The following is a 22,720-nucleotide window of genomic DNA, read 5'->3' as shown; positions in this document are numbered from 1 at the left end:
TCCCGGAGTACTTGCTAGCAATCGGGGCCTGGTCAGTCCTTGAGCAGATGGGATCTCCCCTGGCCAGGCGGAGTTGTAGGCCTTCCCAACTAACTGTACTCTTCTGGCTACCTTGCTAGAGGCGGGTAAAAGTAGCCCACGTCCCTGAGTGTACCGTGTGGTGCTCACCCGTATGGCCGGTGACTCGGGGCCTTCTAATGGCTTCCGCTCCACGATGGCGGTGCTGGTCCCACGCGTGTGACCGTGCCTTCGGGTTTCTGGGCCAGAGGACCTGCAATCCCCTGCCGGTCGGTTTCTGCTGCTGGGTAGAGATTAGTCCCCACAGCCTCGGACTCCGGGTCCGGTGATACTTCTCAGTCAGGGCGAGCTCTGCAGCTGCCAGCCCCTGACTCCTTGTAACACTGCTCCCACAGAGCTCCTGATGTTCTGTTCCTATATTTGCTTCTTTTCTCTGTCTCTACTTCTTCTCTAATCCCTAACCCTGCCTCAGCCCTAGGTTTATATAGGGGAAGTTCTTCCCCTCCCAGGACTGGGCAGGAGGTGTGGCATGCATAGGATCCCTGACCAAGAGACCTCCCACCTGCTCTCAGACGTAATATCTCTATCACTGTGGCAACCAGACCCCTGGGGTGTCACACTAGCACCTCCAATGCATACTGACTAAGCTCTGGCCATGTATCCAGCTTACAGACCCAAAGTTTGTAAAGCACTAGCAGCACTGCTCTCGGTTGGAATGGAGAACATGATGGAATGCACCAGTGCGTCTTGGTACTCCCGCATTTTACACTCCCGATTCAACGGTGTTATGAGGCTTTGTAAGTTGTCCCGGTAGCGAGGATCTAGGAGGGTGGACACCCAATAATCAGCCGTGTTGAGAATGTGGGCGATGCGGCGGTCGTTTCTTAGGCACTGCAGCATGAAATCAACCATGTGCTGCAGACTGCCAACTGGCCAAGAAACGCTGTCCCCTGCTTGAGGCGTGATCCCTGCCTGCTCTGCATCACCCCACCCTCGCTCTAGATACTGACTACTAGAGCATTGTGTACCTCCCTCCTCTGGACAGATGTCTTCCTCATCCATTGACTCCTCCTCATCCTCCTCACAAAGTGTCCCCTGCCTAGGCCTTTGTGAGTAACCACGTTGCGCAGACTGTAGAGAAGCAGATGGCATTTGTGACTCCTCATCCTCCACCTCTTCCAAAACCTCGTCCCTTAGTGCTTGCAGTGTTTTTTCAAGCAGGCAGATAAGGGGGATAGTCATGCTGACTAGTGCATCATCTGCACTCGCCATCCGCGTGGAATAATCGAAGGCACACAAAACGTGGCAAATGTCCTTCATAGAGGCCCACTCAGTGGTGGTGAAGTGTGAACGGCGTGCACTGCGACTTGTTTGCGCCTGCTGCAGCTGGTACTCCATTACTGCTGCCTGCTGCTCACACAACCTCTCCAACATATGTAACGTTGAATTCCACCTGGTGGGTAGGTCACATATGATGCGATGTTCCGGAAGACGTAATCGGCGCTGCAGAGCTGCAATGTGTGATCTTGCATTGCTGGAACGCCGCAAGTGAGCGCACTCTATGCGGACCTTGTGAAGCAGTGCATCAAGATCCAGATAGTCCCTCAAAAAACTCTGCACGACCAAGTTGAGCACATGTGCCAGACATGGGATGTGAGTGAGGTTGCCTAGGCCCAGAGCTGCCACCAGATTTCGGCCATTGTCACACACTACCATGCCTGGCTGGAGATTCGCTGGCACAAACCACACGTCGCTCTGCTGCTTGATGGCATTCCAGAGCTCCTGCGCTGTGTGGCTTCGATTCCCCAAAGAAATTAATTTTAATACGGTCTGTTGACGTTTGGCCACGGCTGTGCTCATATCGGTCATCATAACAGGTAATCGTTCACGGGTCGATGTGGAGGTAGACCGTGACGGCTCCTGCAGCGCTGATTCAGAGGAACTGGAGTATGAGGAGGAGTCAATGTGTACAGACTGGATTCCTGCAATCCTTGGAGTTGGCAGAACACGTACAGCGCCACTCTCAAGATTTGTACCCGGCTCCACAACATTTACCCAATGGGCAATGAGGGAAAGGTATCGTCCCTGTCCATGCTTACTGGTCCACGCATCGGTGGTCAGGTGGACCTTGCTACTGACGGCGTTTTGTAGCGCATGTTTAATTTTTCCCTCCACATGATGTTGCAGGGCAGGGACGGCTTGGCTGCTGAAATAAAAGCGGCTGGGCACGTTGTATTGTGGGACTGACAATGTCATAAAGTTACGGAATGTGTCAGTCTCCACCAGCCTGAATGATAGCATTTCAAGGGCCAGTAGTTTAGCAATGCCAGCATTCAGAGCCTGTGCTCGGGGGTGGTTTGCCGAGTATGGGCGCCTTTTCTCCCATGCCTGTGCTAACAATGGCTGTAGACTGGCCTGGGAGTGTGAGGATGACTGGGAAAGTGGTGCTGTGGGTGGAATTACACTGTGTCTCTGTACAACAGTGCCAGAGATTCTTCCATGGCGATCCTGTGAGGAAGCCGAACCAGCAGTGTGTGAGCTGGAGGAAGAGGCTACAACACGAGCTGAAGAGGTGGTAGGTGGCGCTGTAGGTTGGCCTAGGTCTTCAGTGTGTTTTTGTAACTCCACCACGTGCTTGGTCCGCACATGTTTCCACATATTTGTGGTATTGAGGTTGCTGACACTTTTCCCTCTTTTCACCTTCTGATTACACAGCTTGCATTTGACAAAGCAAATGTCATCTGCAACTGTGTCAAAAAAGGACCAGGCACTGCAAGTCTTGGGAGCGCCCGCTTTGGATTTTGGAAGAGCCATGCTCCTAATGGGTGCCGAAGTGGAGGCTACAGGCAACCAAGTCTGCCCCCTCCCTCTCCCTCCTTTTTGGGCCGTTCGGGGAATCTCTTCCTCAGATCTGCTCCCACCACCTTCCTGTCCCTCACGCCATGATGGGTCAAGGACCTCATCATCTACACCACCCTCTTCAAACAACTGCTTCTCCTGGGTAGTCTCGACAGCACAGTACGCACCAGAAAGTGGCACCTGAGTCTCATCATCAGATGCGTACTGAGGTGTGCTGCTGGCCATAGGCACTGGCCCACCCGCCTCTTCAGATTCAGAGAGACAAAACGGTTGCGCATCACTGCATACTACCTCTTCTTCAAATTCTCGAATTCTGCTTGGCTGGCCCCCTCTTTCCAAGCCAAGAGATTCAGAGAACAGAAGTAGAGATGGCTCCTGTCCAGGGCTCTCTGACTGCCTGGGCAATTTGGCAGGTGGTGAAGAGACAGATGGGTGCTCTTCAGTGCTCAGGACCTGAGAGGATCTGGAACTAATTGAAGTCGATGCGTTAGCTGCCATCCATCCGACAACGGCTTCAATTTGGTCCTCGCGCAGCAGTGGGGTACGGCTAGCTCCTACAAAGCTGCACATAAAGGACTGTTCCCTGGTAAAACTGGGGGATGCTGAGTCACTGGTGCCCGCAGCAGGCACAGAATCCCCACGTCCTCTCCCTGCAGGCACAGAATCCTCACATCCTCTCCCTGCAGAAACTCCACGCCCACGCCCACGCCCACGACCACATGCCTTACTCCCTGCCTTCTTCATCTTGGTAGACTGATAAAGATAGGCAGAAAAGTACTAAGGGCTTAGTGTGCTTATTCCTGAACAGCTGCTAACAGGTATAAGAAACACTAATTTTATAAAGTGTGGACTAGACTTTAATATGAGCTAATGTGGCCTACACAACTGTAAAGTGGAGTGTTTGGTGAACTTTATTTAGGTTTTTTTTGTCACAAAAAGACACTGGATGTGCCTAAAGATGTAATAACGATAGTATCACAAACTTTTTGTAGCTATTACAATGTAGGAAGGTAACCTACAATGCAATAGATGAGGCTGCAAAAAATAGGCTAATACTAATCTGGCTGGGGCTGCAGGGCCCAATGCTGCAGAAAGGCTCCTCTAACTACTCCTATATAGTGTGTTTGGAACCAATTTAGCTGAATACGGATGGAACCACCACACTAATAGGAGAAATCAGGAAAAATTATGAATTGGCAAAAAAGGACAATGTATGAGGCAGTGACACACACTGAGTGCACTACAACCAGACGTGGTTGAAGCACACACCACAGGGTGAGCTGCACTCACACACCAGACCTTGCAGACAGCGGTGAACAGTACAGATGCAGAGCACTGTGCACTAGCGCTGCAAGACCAAAAAAATTTCTCTATCTACTCCTATATAGTGTGTTTGGAACCAATTTAGCTGAATACGGATGGAACCACCACACTAATAGGAGAAATCAGGAAAAATTATGAATTGGCAAAAAAGGACAATGTATGAGGCAGTGACACACACTGAGTGCACTACAACCAGACGTGGCTGAAGCATACACTACAGGGTGAGCTGCACTCACACACACAGACCTTGCAGACAGCGGTGAACAGTACAGATGCAGAGCACTGTGCACTAGTACTGCAAGACCAAAAAAGTTTCTCTATCTACTCCTATATAGTGTGTTTGGAACCAATTTAGCTGAATACGGATGGAACCACCACACTAATAGGAGATATCAGGAAAAATTGTGAATTGGCAAAAAAGGACAATGTATGAGGCAGTGACACACACTGAGTGCACTACAACCAGACGTGGTTGAAGCACACACTACAGGGTGAGCTGCACTCACACACAGAGACCTTGCAGAAAGCGGTGAACAGCAGAGAACTGTGCACTAGCACTGCAAGGCACAGCGATTTATAAAGTAGCTTGGGTAAAGCAGAATAGACCAAATAGGTAGCTAAAACTGTCCCTCAGATCAACAGCGTCCTATCCCTAACTGAATTCACAGCAGAGTGAGCTCAAAATGGCGGCGGCTTTTATAGTGCATCATGACATCATTTCAGCAGCCAATCACAGCCATGCCATTAGTTAAGATGCCTACATGCCTAACAGGATGTGCCCACACTTCTTAGGATCCTCATTGGCTGAATAAAATGAAAATGGCTCATTGCATTATGGGAACTTCCGATTCCGGTATACGATATTGCAAAAGTATCAGAATTAAGTATCGGAATTCCGATACCGCGAATATCGGCCGATACCCGATATTTCAGTATCGGAATGCTCAACACTATTTACCAATTTACAACCTTATCTGGCCATGTGGTGTGTAATCTGGGAACAGCATGGGGTAGACCCCTGGAAGCATCTCTTGACTCCCAAGGACACTGCCTAAAACTGTGGTCATCTCATCAGACATGATCCTATATTACTGCGGTAATAATACAGACATTTTTGTCAACGTGACAAATCTTAAACTCCATTTAAAATGGGTGAGGTGTGTGTCAAGGGACGTGGAAGTGGACGTTATGGTGATGGTGATAGTACACGCAGAGGCCGTGGGCAAGATGATACTGTGCTTGCTGAGGGAGCAAAACAAACACCCACATCATGTCTAACTACCTTCCTGTGGCAATTTCTAGGGGGCCGCGGAACACGACTATTGAAGCCAGAGCAGTGTGAAAAGGTTGCTGTTTGGATAGCAGATAAGGTTTCCAGCCAGTTTGCCACCACCATCACCCTGTGTTCCACATGGTCCAGTTGTGGCGCCCCTGAGAGTTCAATCACCACAGAGGTACTGCACCTCACCCAGAGGTGTGGTGTCTCCTTCTCTCAGGTAAGGAGGGAGTGCTGTCCGGAACCCCAACACCTGCATCCAACACTACACTGCTCCAGGCCAGCTGGAAGGGCAAGACGCAATGTATGTTTCCTGCTGAGCCCTGACCCTGGCTGGAGTGGGGGGAACCCAAAGGTAGGGGGAACCAGTAGTGGGTGTGGGTGGAGGAAGTCGTTAGGGGGAGCACCATAGTAGTAGGTATATAAATAGGGAAGCCATCTTAGGGTGGCAGTCGAGTAATAGGGAGAAGTCAGTCAGGGAGCAGAGTCTCTGTGGGAGCTCTGCTCCACAAGCAGGGCCTAGTGTCAGAGGCCCAGGAGGGGAGCAGGGAATAGGCTCTGTTCTAAGAAGGGATCCTAGATGGTACGGCGAGTGCAGGAAGGCACCCGTATGCCCCGCATCTGTCAGAAGACAGAGGGATCGTCGGCCGCAAGAAGGGGACCGGCCCCTGACCCAGTCGTGTACTTCAAGTCCCGGCTGGAAAAACCGGAGGCTTCTGGCTTATATAGTCAGTTGCCGAAGCCTCATTCTAATCCCAGTGAGGGTCAAGCAGGTCTGTGAACTCCGACGGACAGGAGGGACTTCAGAGTACCCGAGCAGGATTGAGAGTGGGAAGCGCAGGGCAGAAGGGAGAAAGACCCAGTGTGAAGATGGTCTAAATAGGAACACGTGAAAGTGGGGTTCTGCCAGGTACCCCTGATCTACCAGAGGAAGTGCTGAACCCCTGCCTGGTGAACGCAGCGCGACGTGGGAGGCTAGCACCTGTACAGTGCACCAGTGGAATCGTCATAAGAACTGTGAGTAAAAGCTCGGATGACTGCACCGCACTTTCTCCGTCCATTCTTTAATCTGCGCCATCGTTCCCTCCCTGCACTACAAATTCTACACCGACCTGGAGTTAGCTCTACCTGTGGAGAGCCACACCATCCCTGCTGCCGTAACACCAGCTCCAGAGGGCTGCTCCTTTTGGCCGCAATGCCCCTTGGAAGAGACGTGGAGGTCGCAGTGGAATAAAAAGACAATATCAATGTCCCTGGGAAAAGTAGTGGAGGTCACAGTAGCTTAACAAGACGGTTTTAATGATCCTTGGTAAAGTGGTGGAGGATGCAGTAGCTTAACAAGACGGTTTTAATGCCCATTGGAAGAGACGTGGAGGTCACAGTGGAATAAAAAGACAATATCAATGCCCCTTGGAAAAGTGGTGGAGGTCGCAGTAGCTTAACAAGATGGTTTTAATGCCCCTTGGAAGAGATGTGGAGGTCGCAGTGGAATAAAAAGACAATATCAATGCCCCTGGGAAAAGTGGTGGAGGTCGCAGGAGCTTAACAAGATGGTTTTAATGCCCCTTGGAAAAGTGGTGGAGGTCGCAGTAGCTTAACAAGATGGTTTTAATGCCCCTTGGAAGAGACGTGGAGGTTGCAGTGGAATAAAAAGACAATATCAATGCCCCTGGGAAAAGTGGTGGAGGTTGCAGTAGCTTAGCAAGACGGTTTTAATGCCCCTTGGAAGAACGGTGGAGGTCGCAGTGGAATAAAAAGACAATATAAATGCCCCTTGGAAAAGTGGTGGAGGTCACAGTAGCTTAACAAGACGGTTTTAATGACCCTTGGAAAAGTGGTGGAGGTTGCAGTAGCTTAACAAGACGGTTTAATGCCCCTTGGAAGAGACGTGGAGGTCGCAGTGGAATAAAAAGACAATATCAATGCCCCTTGGAAAAGTGGTGGAGGTCGCAGTAGCTTAACAAGATGGTTTTAATGCCCATTGGAAGAGACGTGGAGGTCGCAGTGGAATAAAAAGACAATATCAATGCCCCTGGGAAAAGTGGTGGAGGTCGCAGGAGCTTAACAAGATGGTTTTAATGCCCCTTGGAAAAGTGGTGGAGGTCGCAGTAGCTTAACAAGATGGTTTTATTGCCCCTTGGAAGAGACGTGGAGGTCGCAGTGGAATAAAAAGACAATATCAATGCCCCTGGGAAAAGTGGTGGAGGTCGCAGGAGCTTAACAAGATGGTTTTAATGCCCCTTGGAAAAGTGGTGGAGGTCGCAGTAGCTTAACAAGATGGTTTTAATGCCCCTTGGAAGAGACGTGGAGGTTGCAGTGGAATAAAAAGACAATATCAATGCCCCTGGGAAAAGTGGTGGAGGTTGCAGTAGCTTAGCAAGATGGTTTTAATGCCCCTTGGAAGAACGGTGGAGGTCGCAGTGGAATAAAAAGACAATATCAATGCCCCTTGGAAAAGTGGTGGAGGTCACAGTAGCTTAACAAGACGGTTTTAATGACCCTTGGAAAAGTGGTGGAGGTTGCAGTAGCTTAACAAGACGGTTTAATGCCCCTTGGAAGAGACGTGGAGGTCGCAGTGGAATAAAAAGACAATATCAATGCCCCTTGGAAAAGTGGTGGATGTCGCAGTAGCTTAACAAGATGGTTTTAATGCCCATTGGAAGAGACGTGGAGGTCGCAGTGGAATAAAAAGACAATATCAATGCCCCTGGGAAAAGTGGTGGAGGTCGCAGGAGCTTAACAAGATGGTTTTAATGCCCCTTGGAAAAGTGGTGGAGGTCGCAGTAGCTTAACAATACGGTTTTAATGCCCCTTGGAAGAGACGTGGAGGTTGCAGTGGAATAAAAAGTCAATATCAATGCCCCTGGGAAAAGTGGTGGAGGTTGCAGTAGCTTAGCAAGACGGTTTTAATGCCCCTTGGAAGAGACGTGGAGGTTGCAGTGGAATAAAAAGACAATATCAATGCCCCTGGGAAAAGTGGTGGAGGTCGCAGTAGCTTAACAAGACGGTTTTAATGCCCCTTGGATGAGACGTGGAGGTTGCAGTGGAATAAAAAAACAATATCAATGCCCCTGGGAAAAGTGGTAGAGGTTGCAATAGCTTAGCAAGACGGTTTTAATGCCCCTTGGAAGAACGGTGGAGGTCGCAGTGGAATAAAAAGACAATATCAATGCCCCTTGGAAAAGTGGTGGAGGTCGCAGTAGCTTAACAAGATGGTTTTATTTGCCCCTTGGAAAAGACGTGGAGGTTGCAGTGGAATAAAAAGACAATATCAATGCCCCTGGGAAAAGTGGTGGAGGTCGCAGGAGCTTAACAAGATGGTTTTAATGCCCCTTGGAAAAGTGGTGGAGGTTGCAGTAGCTTAACAAGATGGTTTTAATGCCCCTTGGAAGAGACGTGGAGGTTGCAGTGGAATAAAAAGACAATATTAATGCCCCTGGGAAAAGTGGAGAAGGTTGCAGTAGCTTAGCAAGACGGTTTTAATGCCCCTTGGAAGAATGGTGGAGGTCATAGTAGCTTAACAAGACGGTTTTAATGCCCCTTGGAAGAATGGTGGAGGTCGCAGTTGAATAAAAAGACAATATCAATGCCCCTTGAAAAAGTGGTGGAGGTCGCAGTAGCTTAACAAGACGGTTTTAATGCCCCTTGGAAGAATGGTGGAGGTCGCAGTGGAATAAAAAGACAATATCAATGCCCCTTGAAAAAGTGGTGGAGTTAGCAGTAGCTTAACAAGATGGTTTTAAAGCCCTTTGGAAGAATGGTGGAGGTCGCAGTAGCTTAACAAGACTGTTTTAATGCCCGTTGGAAAAGTGGTGGAGTTTGCAGTATCTTAACAAGATGGTTTTAATGCCCCTTGGAAGTGACGTGGAGGTCGCAGTAGCTTAACAAGAAGGTTTTAATGCCCCTTGGAAGAGACGTGGACGTCGTAGTGGAATAAAAAGACAATATCAGTGCCCCTGGAAAAAGTGGTGGAGGACGCAGTAGCTTAACAAGACGGTTTTAATGCCCCTGGGAAAAGTGGTGGAGGTTGCCGTAGGTTAACAAGACAGTTTTAATGCCCCTGGGAAAAGTGGTGGAGGTCGTAGTAGCTTAACAAGACGGTTTTGCTGCCCCTTGGAAGGATGGTGGAGGTCGCAGTGGAATAAAAAGACAATATCAATGCCCCTTGAAAAAGTGGTGGAGGTCGCAATAGCTTAACAAGACAGTTTTAATGCCCCTTGGAAGAATGGTGGAGGTCTCAGTAGCTTAACAAGACGGTTTTAATGCCCCTTGGAAAAGTGGTGGAGGTCTCAGTAGTTTAACAAGACGGTTTTAATGACACTTGGAAGAGACGTGGAGGTCGCAGAAGCTTAACAAGACGGTTTTAATGCCCCTTGGAAGAGACGTGGAGGTTGCAGTGGAATAAAAAGACAATATCAATGCCCCTGGGAAAAGTGGTGGAGGTTGCAGTAGCTTAACAAAACGGTTTTAATGCCCCTTGGAAGAACGGTGGAGGTCGCAGTGGAATAAAAAGAAAAAATCAATGCCCCTTGAAAAAGTGGTGGAGGTCGCAGTAGCTTAACAAGACGGTTTTAATGCCCCTTGGAAGAATGGTGGAGGTCGCAGTTGAATAAAAAGACAATATCAATGCCCCTTGAAAAAGTGGTGGAGGTCGCAGTAGCTTAACAAGAAAGTTTTATTGCTCCTTGGAAGAGACGTGGAGGTCGCAGTGGAATAAAAAGACAATATCAATGCCCCTTGGAAAAGTGGTGGAGGTCGCATTAGCTTAACAAGACGGTTTTAATGCCCCTTGGAAGAATGGTGGAGGTCGCAGTGGAATAAAAAGACAATATCAATGCCCTTTGAAAAAGTGGTGGAGGTCGCAGTAGCTTAACAAGACGGTTTTAATGCCCTTTGGAAGAATGGTGGAGATCGCAGTAGCTTAACAAGACTGTTTTAATGCCCGTTGGAAAAGTGGTGGAGGTTGCAGTAGCTTAACAAGACGGTTTTAATGCCCCTTGGAAGAGACGTGGAGGTCGCAGTAGCTTAACAGGATGCTTTTAATGCCCCTTGGAAGAGACGTGGAGGTCGCAGTGGAATAAAAAGACAATATCAGTGCCCCTGGAAAAAGTGGTGGAGGTCGCCGTAGCTTAACAAGACAGTTTTGGTGCCCCTGGGAAAAGTGGTGGAGGTCGCAGTAGCTTAACAAGACGGTTTTAATGCCCTTTGGAAGAATGGTGGAGGTCGCAGTAGCTTAACAAGACTGTTTTATTGCCCGTTGGAAAAGTGGTGGAGGTTGCAGTAGCTTAACAAGATGGTTTTAATGCCCCTTGAAAGAGACGTGGAGGTCGCAGTAGCTTAACAAGATGGTTTTAATGCCCCTTGGAAGATACGTGGAGGTCGTAGTGGAATAAAAAGACAATATCAGTGCCCCTGGAAAAAGTGGTGGAGGACGCAGTAGCTTAACAAGACGGTTTTAATGCCCCTGGGAAAAGTGGTGGAGGTCGCAGTAGCTTAACAAGACAGTTTTAATGCCCCTGGGAAAAGTGGTAGAGGTCGTAGTAGCTTAACAAGACGGTTTTAATGCCCCTTGGAAGGATGGTGGAGGTCGCAGTGGAATAAAAAGATAATATCAATGCCCCTTGAAAAAGTGGTGGAGGTCGCAATAGCTTAACAAGACGGTTTTAATGCCCCTTGGAAGAATGGTGGAGGTCTCAGTAGCTTAACAAGACGGTTTTAATGCCCCTTCGAAAAGTGGTGGAGGTCGCAGTAGCTTAACAAGACGGTTTTAATGCCATTTGGAAAAGACGTGGATGGCTCAGTAGTTTAACAAGACGGTTTTAATACCACTTGGAAGAGACGTGGAGGTCGCAGTAGCTTAACAAGACGGTTTTAATGCCCCTTGGAAGAGACGTGGAGGTTGCAGTGGAACAAAAAGACAATATCAATGCCCCTGGGAAAAGTGGTGGAGGTTGCAGTAGCTTAACAAGACAGTTTTAATGCCCCTTGGAAGAACGGTGGAGATCGCAGTGGAATAAAAAGAAAAAATCAATGCCCCTTGAAAAAGTGGTGGAGGTCGCAGGAGCTTAACAAGACGGTTTTAATGCCCCTTGAAAGAATGGTGGAGGTCATAGTAGCTTAACAAGACGGTTTTAATGCCCCTTGGAAGGATGGTGGAGGTCGCAGTTGAATAAAAAGACAATATCAATGCCCCTTGAAAAAGTGGTGGAGGTCGCAGTAGCTTAACAAGAAAGTTTTATTGCCCCTTGGAAGAGACGTGGAGGTCGCAGTGGAATAAAAAGACAATATCAATGCCCCTTGGAAAAGTGGTGGAGGTCGCATTAGCTTAACAAGACGGTTTTAATGCCCTTTGGAAGAATGGTGGAGGTCGCAGTGGAATAAAAAGACAATATCAATGCCCTTTAAAAAAGTGGTGGAGGTCGCAGAAGCTTAACAAGACGGTTTTAATGCCCTTTGGAAGAATGGTGGAGGTCGCAGTAGCTTAACAAGACTGTTTTAATGTCCGTTGGAAAAGTGGTGGAGGTTGCAGTAGCTTAACAAGACGGTTTTAATGCCCCTTGGAAGAGACGTGGAGGTCGCAGTAGCTTAACAAGATGGTTTTAATGCCCCTTGGAAGAGACGTGGAAGTCGCAGTGGAATAAAAAGACAATATCAGTGCCCCTGGAAAAAGTGGTGGAGGTCGCAGTAGCTTAACAAGACGGTTTTAGTGCCCCTGGGAAAAGTGGTGGAGGTCACAGTAGCTTAACAAGACAGTTTTAATGCCACTGGGAAAAGTGGTGGAGGTCGTAGTAGCTTAACAAGACGGTTTTAATGCCCCTTGGAAGGATGGTGGAGGTCGCAGTGGAATAAAAAGACAATATCAATGCCCCTTGAAAACGTGGTGGAGGTCGCAATAGCTTAACAAGACAGTTTCAATGCCCTTTGGAAGAATGGTGGAGGTCTCAGTAGCTTAACAAGACGGTTTTAATGCCCCTTGGAAAAGTGGTGGAGGTCGCAGTAGCTTAACAAGACGGTTTTAATGCCGTTTGGAAAAGACGTGGAGGTCTCAGTAGTTTAACAAGATGGTTTTAATGCCCCTTGGAAGAGACGTGGAGGTCGCAGTGGAATAAAAAGACAATATCAGTGCCCCTGGAAAAAGTGGTGGAGGTTGCAGTAGCTTAACAAGACGGTTTTAGTGCCCCTGGGAAAAGTGGTGGAGGTCGCAGTAGCTTAACAAGACAGTTTTAATGCCCCTGGGAAAAGTGGTGGAGGTCGTAGTAGCTTAACAAGACGGTTTTAATGCCCCTTGGAAGGATGGTGGAGGTCGCAGTGGAATAAAAAGACAATATCAATGCCCCTTGAAAAAGTGGTGGAGGTCGCAATAGCTTAACAAGACGGTTTCAATGCCCCTTGGAAGAATGGTGGAGGTCTCAGTAGCTTAACAAGATGGTTTTAATGCCCCTTGGAAAAGTGGTGGAGGTCGCAGTAGCTTAACAAGACGGTTTTAATGCCATTTGGAAAAGACGTGGAGGTCTCAGTAGTTTAACAAGATGGTTTTAATGCCCCTTGGAAGAGACGTGGAGGTCGCAGTAGCTTAACAAGACGGTTTTAATGCCCCTTGGAAGAGACGTGGAGGTTGCAGTGGAATAAAAAGACAATTTCAATGCCCTTTGAAAAGTGGTGGATGTCGCAGTAGCTTAACAAGATGGTTTTAATGCCTCTTGGAAGAGACGTGGAGGTTGCAGTAGCTTTTCAAGACGGTTTTAATGCCCCTTGGAAAAGTGTTGGAGGTTGCAGTAGCTTAACAAGACGGTTTTAATGCCCCTTGGAAGAGACGTGGAGGTCGCAGTAGCTTAACAAGAAGGTTTTAATGCCCCTTGGAAGAGACGTGGAGGTTGCAGTGGAATAAAAAGACAATATCAATGCCTCTGGGAAAAGTGGTGGAGGTCGCAGTAGCTTAACAAAACAGTTTTCATGCCCCTTACAAGAGCCATGCAGTACAGCATATTAAAAACATTATTCCCATTATTGGGAAGTAGGTCTCCCATAGTCTTTGCCTATGACTTCCAAGCAAAAGCTGCCAAAAATTAGGACGGAGGAACTTGCAATGTTGGCAACACGGACCACGGTCACCCTGGTGGAGGCAGAGGATAAGGAGATGAAAAAAATACTGCCGAAATGAGAAAGCGTATACCCATGTGTGGGTGTGAAGCGGTGCATGGGAATACACCTCCCGAAATAACACAGTGGATCTGACTTTATGTTACTCTGCTGTCATTTGGTGGTGATGAGAAGTCTGGCCCAATCCAGCCCTTGTTCATTTTGATAAGGGTCATCTTGTCAGCATTGTCAGTTGACAGGCGAGTGCGCTTATCAGTTATAATTCCCTCAGCGGCACTAAAAACACGCTCCGAAACACGCTAGCGGCAGGGCAGGCCAGGACCTCCAAGGCGTACAGAGCGAGTTCATTCCAAGTGTCCTGCTTGGATACCCAATAATTAAAAGGCAAAGCGGAATCACGGAGGATGCTGGTACGGTCGGCAAGGTACTCCCTCAACATATTTTGAAACTTTCCACTCCTTGGGAGAGTACCCCACGCCTCAGGGCCTGTAAGCTGGGCGGGTCTCAGAAAAATGTCCCAGAATGTTGACAGTGTTCCCCTGCCTCTGCTGGATTTGAGTTGCGTCTCTCTTGCCTGCAAGCCTTGGTTGGTCAACGAACTGTGACCTCTGCCGCTAGCGTGTCCAGATGGGAATTTTTTTAACAGTTCTGCAGCAAGGGCCTTCTTGTCCTGCCCCATTTTTGCAGACCTCTCCACCCCAGGAATAAGAGAGTGAAAGTTCTCCTTGTAGCGGAGGTCTAAAAGTGTCACCAACCAGTAATTACTGTCACCCAACATTTTGACAATGCGAGGGTCACATTTAAGGCAGCGTAACATAAAGTCAGCCATGCGTGCCAGACTGGCAAGACTTCCGTGTCCTCACCAAGATGACGACTGACCATGCTCTCTCCTCCTCCTTCTCCTCCTCCCCCCTGTCCTCAGGCAACTCACGCTGAACCGACTGTATGACAGTTGTACAGGTACTACCGTCTGCAGCGCATGATACCAGCTCCTGTTCTTTCTCCTCTCCCTCATTTTCCCCCAATGCACGTTGGGATGAGATGAGGCTGGGCTGTGTGTAATCGCCCATTATGGGTTCTTGATCCATCTGATCATACTGTGGCTGCAATGCCTCCACTTTAATTCTCTGCAAAGAGCATTGCAAAAGACAGACAAGTGGGATGCTGATGCTAATGATGGCGTCATCACCAATCACCATCTTGGTAGACTCCTCAAAGTTTGTCAGGATGGTACATATGTCAGACATCCAGGTCCACTCCTGAGGTCTTATGTGTGGAGTCTGACCTGAATATCGAAGGCCTTGTTGCAGCTAGTACTCCACAACTGCTCTCTTCTGCTCACAAATTCTTTGCAACATGTGGAGGGTAGAGTTCCAACGTGTGGGGACATCACACACCAATTGGTGTGCTGGAAGCTGCAAATGCTGCTGCAACACAGCAAGGGCGGTGGAAGCTGTAGCCGACTTGCGAAAATGATCTGACAGGCGGCGTACTTTGACGAACAGATCTGGCAACTTGGGGTACGATTTAAGAAACCGCTGAACCACAAGGTTAAGCACATGAGCCAGGCATGGTATGTGTGTGATCTCGCCTTGCCTCAGAGCTGCCACCAGATTACGGCCATTGTCACACATGACCATGCCTGGATGTAGGTTCAGTGGTCTCAGCCACAGATCTGCCTGCTCTTTCACAGCTGTCCACAACTCACAAGCAGTGTGAGGTTTATCACCTAAGCTTATGAGTTTCAGCACAGCATGTTGCCGCTTGGCTGAGGCAGTACTGCAGTGCTTCCAGCTTGTAACTGATGTGGTGATATCTGAGATGGAGGCTTAACATGAGGAAGAGGAGGAGGATGATGCGCAGGAGCTGTACACTGTGGGGGCAACTCTGACTGACATAGGGCCCACAATCCTGTGGGGAGGATGTGTTCCATGCCAAGGTCCGACTGGGTCCCGGCTTCCGCTATGTTTACCCAGTGTGCCGTCAGGGAGATGTACCGTCCCTGGCCACAAGCACTTGTCGACGTGTCCGTTGTCAGGTGGACTCTCCCAGTAACTACGTTGTTGAGGGCACGGCAGATGTTTTGGGACAAGTGCTTGTGTAGTGCGGGGATGGCACACCGGCCAAAATAGTGTCAGCTGGGGACCGAGTACCGAGGGATGGCCACCGCCATAACGTTGTGGAAGGATTCCGTCTCCACCAGCCTAAAAAGCTGCATTTCCAACGCTAGCAGTCGTGAAATGTGCCAATTTAGGACTGTGGCCTGTGGGGCGTTGGCTACAAATTTGCGCTTTCGTTCAAAGCTCTGGGATATGGACAATTGAACGCTGCGGTGGGACGTCGACGTGAACGTTGATGCTGTTTCTTGAGAAACTGCCATAACAAGTGAAGACTGAGAGGAGGGGGCATCTTTGCATGCAGTATGGACAGGGGATTGCCTTGCACGCACAACAGGGGTTTCTATTACATGCACAACAGCGGAAGAAGCAGTGGTGACACCCGCTGACGCTGGTCGTGGACTCTGGGGTCCACCCCACAAAGTCGGGTGCTTTGCTGCCATGTGTCTGATCATGCTGGTGGTGGTTAGGCTGGTAGTTTTGTCACCCCTGCTGATGCTGGCATAGCAGGTGGTACAAATGGCCTTTTCGGGGTTATCAGCAGAGTCTTTAAAAAAATTCCAGACTTTGGAAGTCCTACCGGTTGTACTGGCAGCGTCCCTCGTGTTGGTGTTACGGGGAACTGTTGCCCGCCTTCTGTGTGCGGCCACCACACTGCTTCTTCCTGCCTGTTGGGGTACTCTGCCTCCCTCCCCCTGTCTGTTGCTGGCCTTGCTCTGCGTGTCCTCCTGCCACGTTGGGTCAGTTTTTAGATCATCCACCACCTCCTCCTCTTCCACTTGCGCACCACAATCCTCCTCCTCACTTCATGGCAATTGTGTCTCGTCATCGTCCACCTCTTGTGACAAATTTCCAGCGTCGACTTCCTCTGGCCGTGGCTGTTCAAATATTTGGACATCGCTACATGGAATCTCCTCTTCCACCACTTCAAGCGGAGCAGGCGAGGGGCACAAATCTGGAAATGGACCAGTGAACAGCTCTTCAGAGTGTCCAAGTGTGGTATCAGTTGCTGTCTGACGACACTCGGCATGGTGGGGATAGAGCATCAGGGTGAGGAGGAGTATGCGGTCGAGACTCACGGCTACTAAACCTTGACTGTGTGGAAGACAGTCCGGAGGTGGTGGTGCCCAGGTAACTGGAAGTATTATCTGCTATCCAATTAATAACCTGTTCACACTGATCAGTTCGCAATACTGGTGTTGTAGTGTGCTTCCCTAGTAATTCGGTCAAGAAGTGGAAGTGAGAAGATGTGGCTGTTGGTTGTGGCACATTTTCACCTTGGCCATGGCCCCGTCCTCTGCACGCACCATCACCAGAATGTCCAGTTCCACGTTCCTTGCCACGCGCCTTGCCCATTGGAGATGAAGTAAAATAGCTTACACTCGCACTATCAATGGAAAAAGGGTAATAAAAAGGAGATTAGAACCGTGGAAGAGGAAAACCACAGTTCTATTTTTCTGGCCTACACCAGAATCTTTTAAACAGATATATTTGTGACTGAACAGTCAGGGAGATGCTATTACTGTTATTTTTTAAGTAAAACAGGCCAAAAGCAGGATAATACAGAGATTTGACCAGTGGAACTGCAAAACCACAGTTATAGTTATGTGGCGTACACCAGAATCTTTTAAACAGATATATTGGTGTCTGACCAGTCAGGGAGACACTATTACAGTTTTTTTTACGGCAAAAAATGCAAAAAGCAGGATAATACAGATATTTGACCCGTGGAACTGCAAAACCACAGTTATAGTTATGTTGCGTACACCAGACTCTTTTAAACAGATATATTGGTGTCTGACCAGTCAGGGAGACACTATTACTGTTTTTTTTACGGCAAAAAATGCCAAAAACAGGATAATACAGAGATTTGACCCGTGGAACTGCAAAACCACAGTTCTATTTCTCTAACCTACACCAGACTCTTTTAAACAGATATATTGGTGTCTGACCAGTCAGTGAGACACTATTACAGTTTTTTTTACGGCAAAAAATGCTAAAAGCATGATAATACAGAGATTTGACCCGTGGAACTGCAAAACCACAGTTATAGTTATGTGGCATACACCAGATTCTTTTAAACAGATATATTGGTGTCTGACCAGTCAGGCAGACACTATTACAGTTTTTTTTTTTACGGCAAAAAATGCTAAAAGCATGATAATACAGAGATTTGACCCGTGGAACTGCAAAACCACAGTTATAGTTATGTGGCGTACACCAGAATCTTTTAAACAGATATATTGGTGTCTGACCAGTCAGGGAGACACTATTACAGTTTTTTTTTACGGCAAAAATTGCCTTTGGAAGTTCCTTGAGCTGTAGAGTGCATTGCTGGAAAAGGGTAAAAAAAAAAACTCTTTAAATCTCTTAGTTTGCGAGTGTGAACGAGCTGAGTGTGTCCGGAGTGTAAGTGCGAACGAAAGTAAGTGTGTGACTTGTTTTTCAGTAACTTTGGATTCAGGGAGTTTGGAAGGGAGGACTTTGGACTGAATTGCTGTCTGTATTTTATTAATTCTTTACTTTTTACTTAACATTCTGTCTATTGCAATCCCCATTAGGAAATGAGCTCCATTATTGACAATGCTATCCAGTGTACATCTTGCCACATGTATGCATTCTTTGAACAGCCAGTCGGGGTTGCTTACTGCTGCGCGTGATGTGTGCACGTTGTGCGTTTGGAAGCCCAGGTACTGGATATAAATGAGCAGCTGGCAACACTGAGATCCATTGACAATATGGAAAGGAGTCTGCTCCTCACTCAGCAGCAACTCACTGGGGTAGATGTGGGGGAGGGTGGTAGTCGGGAGTTGCAGGACAGTGAGGCCGCTAGTTGGGTGACAGTTAGAAGGGGGGGTAGAGGGAAGAGTGCCAGGGAGGCTAGTCCTGATCTGACACACACCAATAAGTTTGCAAAGTTGGCAGATGAGGGGAGTGACGGTAGAGAGGTAGCATTGCTGCAGCAAGGCATGTCCCCTGAAAGCCGGAGGAGTGTCAGCTCCAGTAAAGAGGGAAATAGGAGAGCAGGGCAGGTCAGGCAGGTGCTGGTAGTGGGGGACTCAATTATTAGGGGAACAGATAGGGCAATCTGTCACCAAGACAGGGATCGTCGAACAGTGTGCTGCCTACCTGGCGCTCGAGTCCGGAACATCGCTGATCGGGTTGACAGATTACTGGGAGAGGCTGGTGAGGACCCAGCGGTCATGGTGCACATTGGCACAAATTACAAAGTTAGAGGTAGGTGGAAGGTCCTTAAAGATGATTTCAGGGAATTAGGCTGCAAGCTGAAAGCAAGGACCTCCAAGGTGGTATTCTCTGAAATACTACCGGTGCCACGTGCCACGCCAGAGAGGCAACGGGAGATGAGGGAGATAAATAAGTGGCTCAAGAACTGGTGTAGGAAGGAGGGATTTGGGTTCCTGGAGAACTGGGCCGACTTCTGAATTGGCTACAGACTCTATGCTGGGGACCAGCTGCACTTCAATGGGGAGGATGCAGCTGTGCTGGTGGAGAAAATGGCTAGAAGGTTGGAGGAGTGTTTAAACTAGGGATTGGGGGGGTATTCATTTTATAGGTGGGGAATATAGTGCAGATAGTGACCTGGGCACAAATAAAGAAATTGGGGGTGGGGCTAGAACAGTCAATAAAGTAAGAAGGAATAGAGGTACAGAGAGATACATAAAATGCATGTACACTAATGCCAGAAGCCTCACCAACAAAATGGAGGAATTAGAATTAATTTTGTTGGAAAATAATTATGACATGGTAGGGATATCTGAGACATGGCTGGATGAGAGCCATGACTGGGCAGTTAATTTACAGGGCTATAGTCTGTTTAGAAATGACTGTACAAACAAGCGAGGGGGGGGTGTTTATATGTAAAATCATCCTTAAAACCTGTCTTGCGGGAGGATATATGTGAATCTAATGAAAATGTAGAGTCCCTGTGGGTGGAGATAAGGGGAGGGGGAAAAAATAATAAATTACTGATAGGGGTTTGTTTCCAAAAATAATGGAAGTAGCAGAGAATATCCTCGTAAAGCAAATAGATTAAGCAGCGACTCAAGGAGAAGTCATTATTATGGGGGACTTCAACTACCCTGAAATACATTGGGGGACAGAAACATGTAGTTCAAGCAAAAGTAATAGGTTTTTGACAACTATGAGAGACAATTACCTTTCACAACTGGTTCAGGACCCAACAAGAAGGCGGGCACTGCTAGACCTAATATTAACCAACAGGCCAGACCGCATATCAAATATACGAGTTGGGGGTCACTTGGGTAATAGTGATCACAAAATAATACGTTTTCATGTATCCTTTAATAAGATGTGTAGTAGCGGGGTTACAAGGACACTAAACTTCAGGAAGGCAAATTTCCAACGGTTGAGAGATGATCTTAGTGCAATAAACTGGGACGATATCCTGAGACAGAAAACTACACAAAGCAAATGGGAGACATTTATTAACATCATGAATAGGACCTGTGCACAATATATACCCTAGAAATAGGAGGAAACCACTATGGCTAAATAGAGCTGTAAGGGGCGCAATAAGTGACAAAAAGAAAGCATTTAGAGAACTAAAGCTAGTAGGTAGTGATGAGGCATTAAATAAATATAGAAAATTAAATAAATTATGTAAAAAACAAATCAAGGCTGCGAAGATTGAGACAGAGACTCATTGCCAGAGAAAGTAAAAATAATCCCAAAATATTCTTTAACTACATAAATAGTAAAAAACTAAAAAATGATAGTGTTGGCCCCCTTAAAAATAGTCTGGGTGAAATGGTGGATGAGGATGAGGAAAAAGCCAATATGCTAAATGATTTTTTTCAACCGTATTTACACAAGAAAATCGCATGACAGAAAACATGATTAGTGATAACAAAAATTCTTCATTAAATGTCACTTGCTTAACCCAGCAGGAAGTACGGCGGTGTCTAAAAATCACTAAAGGTGACAAATCCCCAGGCCCGTATGGAATACACCCGCGAGTACTGCAGGAATTAAGTAACGTCATAAATAGTGTTGAGCAATACCTTCCGATATCGGGAAATATCGGATCGGATTGGATCGGACCGATACCCAAAAAATATCGGATATCGCCGATTCCGATACCGGAAACTAATGCAAGTCAATGGAACACAAATATCGGAATGAAAATAAACCCTTTCTTTCCTTGTAGATTAATTCTACATGAAGGAAAACAGCTAAGAATAATGTAGAATGTATTACATGAAAAGCCGGCAATTCAGCAGCGGCATACACAGGTACCCGACAATTTATAACAGAAAGAATAGAGCATCACACATAGATTAAATAGATAGAAACATGTCAGTCACATATATAAGAAGTACAGTGACAGTGTTGGTTACTGTACTTGTCATTTAGTGTTAAAGGATTTATTAAAAAAAATATTAGTGTTTTCATGCACCGTCTCTTTAAAAAAGCCGGCCGGCAATTCTGCATCGGTACCCGACAATTTAGAATAGAAAGAATAGAGCATCACACATAGATTAGATACATAGAAACATGTCAGTCAGTCACATATATAAGAAGTACAGTGACAGTGTTGATTACTGTACTTGTCATTTAGTGTTAAAATAAAGGATTTATTAAAAAAAATTGGCGTGGGGTTCCCTGTAATTTTAGTCTATAGCGGAGGTTAAGCAGACGGCTGGGGCTGATGTTTGAAGCCTGGGAAGGGGGTAATACCCACAGAGCTTTCCAGGCTACTAATATAAGCCCACAGCTGAATACCTAGCCTTTACTAGCTATTAAAATGGGGGACCCCAAAAAAAATGACGTGGGGTCCCCCCTATTTTAATAGCTAGCAAAGGCTAGGCAGACAGCTGGGGGCTGATATTAATAGCCCAGGAAGGGTGCCATGAATATTGGCCCCCTCCCAGGCTAGAAACACCAGCTGTCAGCCGTGCCAGAAATGGCACCGGTGGCAGTGGGGTAATAGGGCTGGGGTTGATGTCAGCTTATAATGCCAGCTGACATCAAGCCCAGGTTAGCAATGGAGAGGCGTCTATCAGACACCCCCATTACTAACCCCATAGTCAAAGTTAAAAAAAAAAAAACACAAACACCCAGAATAAAGTCCTTTAATTGAAATAAACACACAATTCTTTATTGTTCTAAATTAAACCATACTTACCATCACGCCCATTCCAGCTGAAGCCAACGATCTCCTGCAATAAAAATAAAATAATAAACCAACCTCATCCTTACCTTTCCATGGTTCCCAGGACGGCTCCAGCTCTGCTACATTCACATGACAGGCTGGATCACAGCCGAAAGCAGCCATCCAGCTTGCCATGCCGCAGGTACTGAGAAGCACAGGCATGCTTGCGCTCCTCAGTGTCTGGCTGTGACGGCATCCAGATGAGCCGAGTTCATGTCCAATGAACTCAGCTCACCTCATGCACGTCACTGACAGCGTGGGAAAATGCTCCTGCGCTTGCAGTGAGTGTGAGAGAATTCTCCTGCTGAAGCGCTGAGCGCAGGAGAATTCTCCCACACTGTCAGCGACGTGCATGAGGTGAGCTGAGTTCATTGGACATGAACTCGGCTCATCTGGATGCCGTCACAGCCAGACACTGAGGAGCGCAAGCAAGCCTGTGCTTCTCAGTGTCTGCGGGATGACAGGCTGGATGGCAGCTTTCAGCTGCGATCCAGCCTGTCATGTGAATGTAGCAGAGCTGGAGCCGTACTGGGAACCATGGAAAGGTAAGGATGAGGTTGCTTTATTATTTTACTTTTATTGCAGGAGATCGTTGGCTTCAGCTGGAATTCGCGTAATGGTAAGTATGGTTTAATTTAGAACATTAAAAAATTGTGTGTTTACTTCAATTAAAGGACTTTATTCTGGGTGTTGTGTTTTTTTAAATACTTTACTAGAAATTCATGGCGGTCATGTCTAATATTGGCGTGACCCCATGAATTTCGAGCTTAGGGCCAACTGATAATGCCAATGTGGCCCTAACCCCTTTATTACCCAGTGAGCCACCGCACCAGG

Source organism: Phyllobates terribilis, unplaced genomic scaffold (genome assembly GCF_046119375.1).
Source record: "Phyllobates terribilis strain yellow unplaced genomic scaffold, ASM4611937v1 Scaffold_7__3_contigs__length_470593459, whole genome shotgun sequence".
Taxonomy (NCBI): domain Eukaryota; kingdom Metazoa; phylum Chordata; class Amphibia; order Anura; family Dendrobatidae; genus Phyllobates; species Phyllobates terribilis.
Note: the sequence above shows the minus strand (reverse complement) of the source record.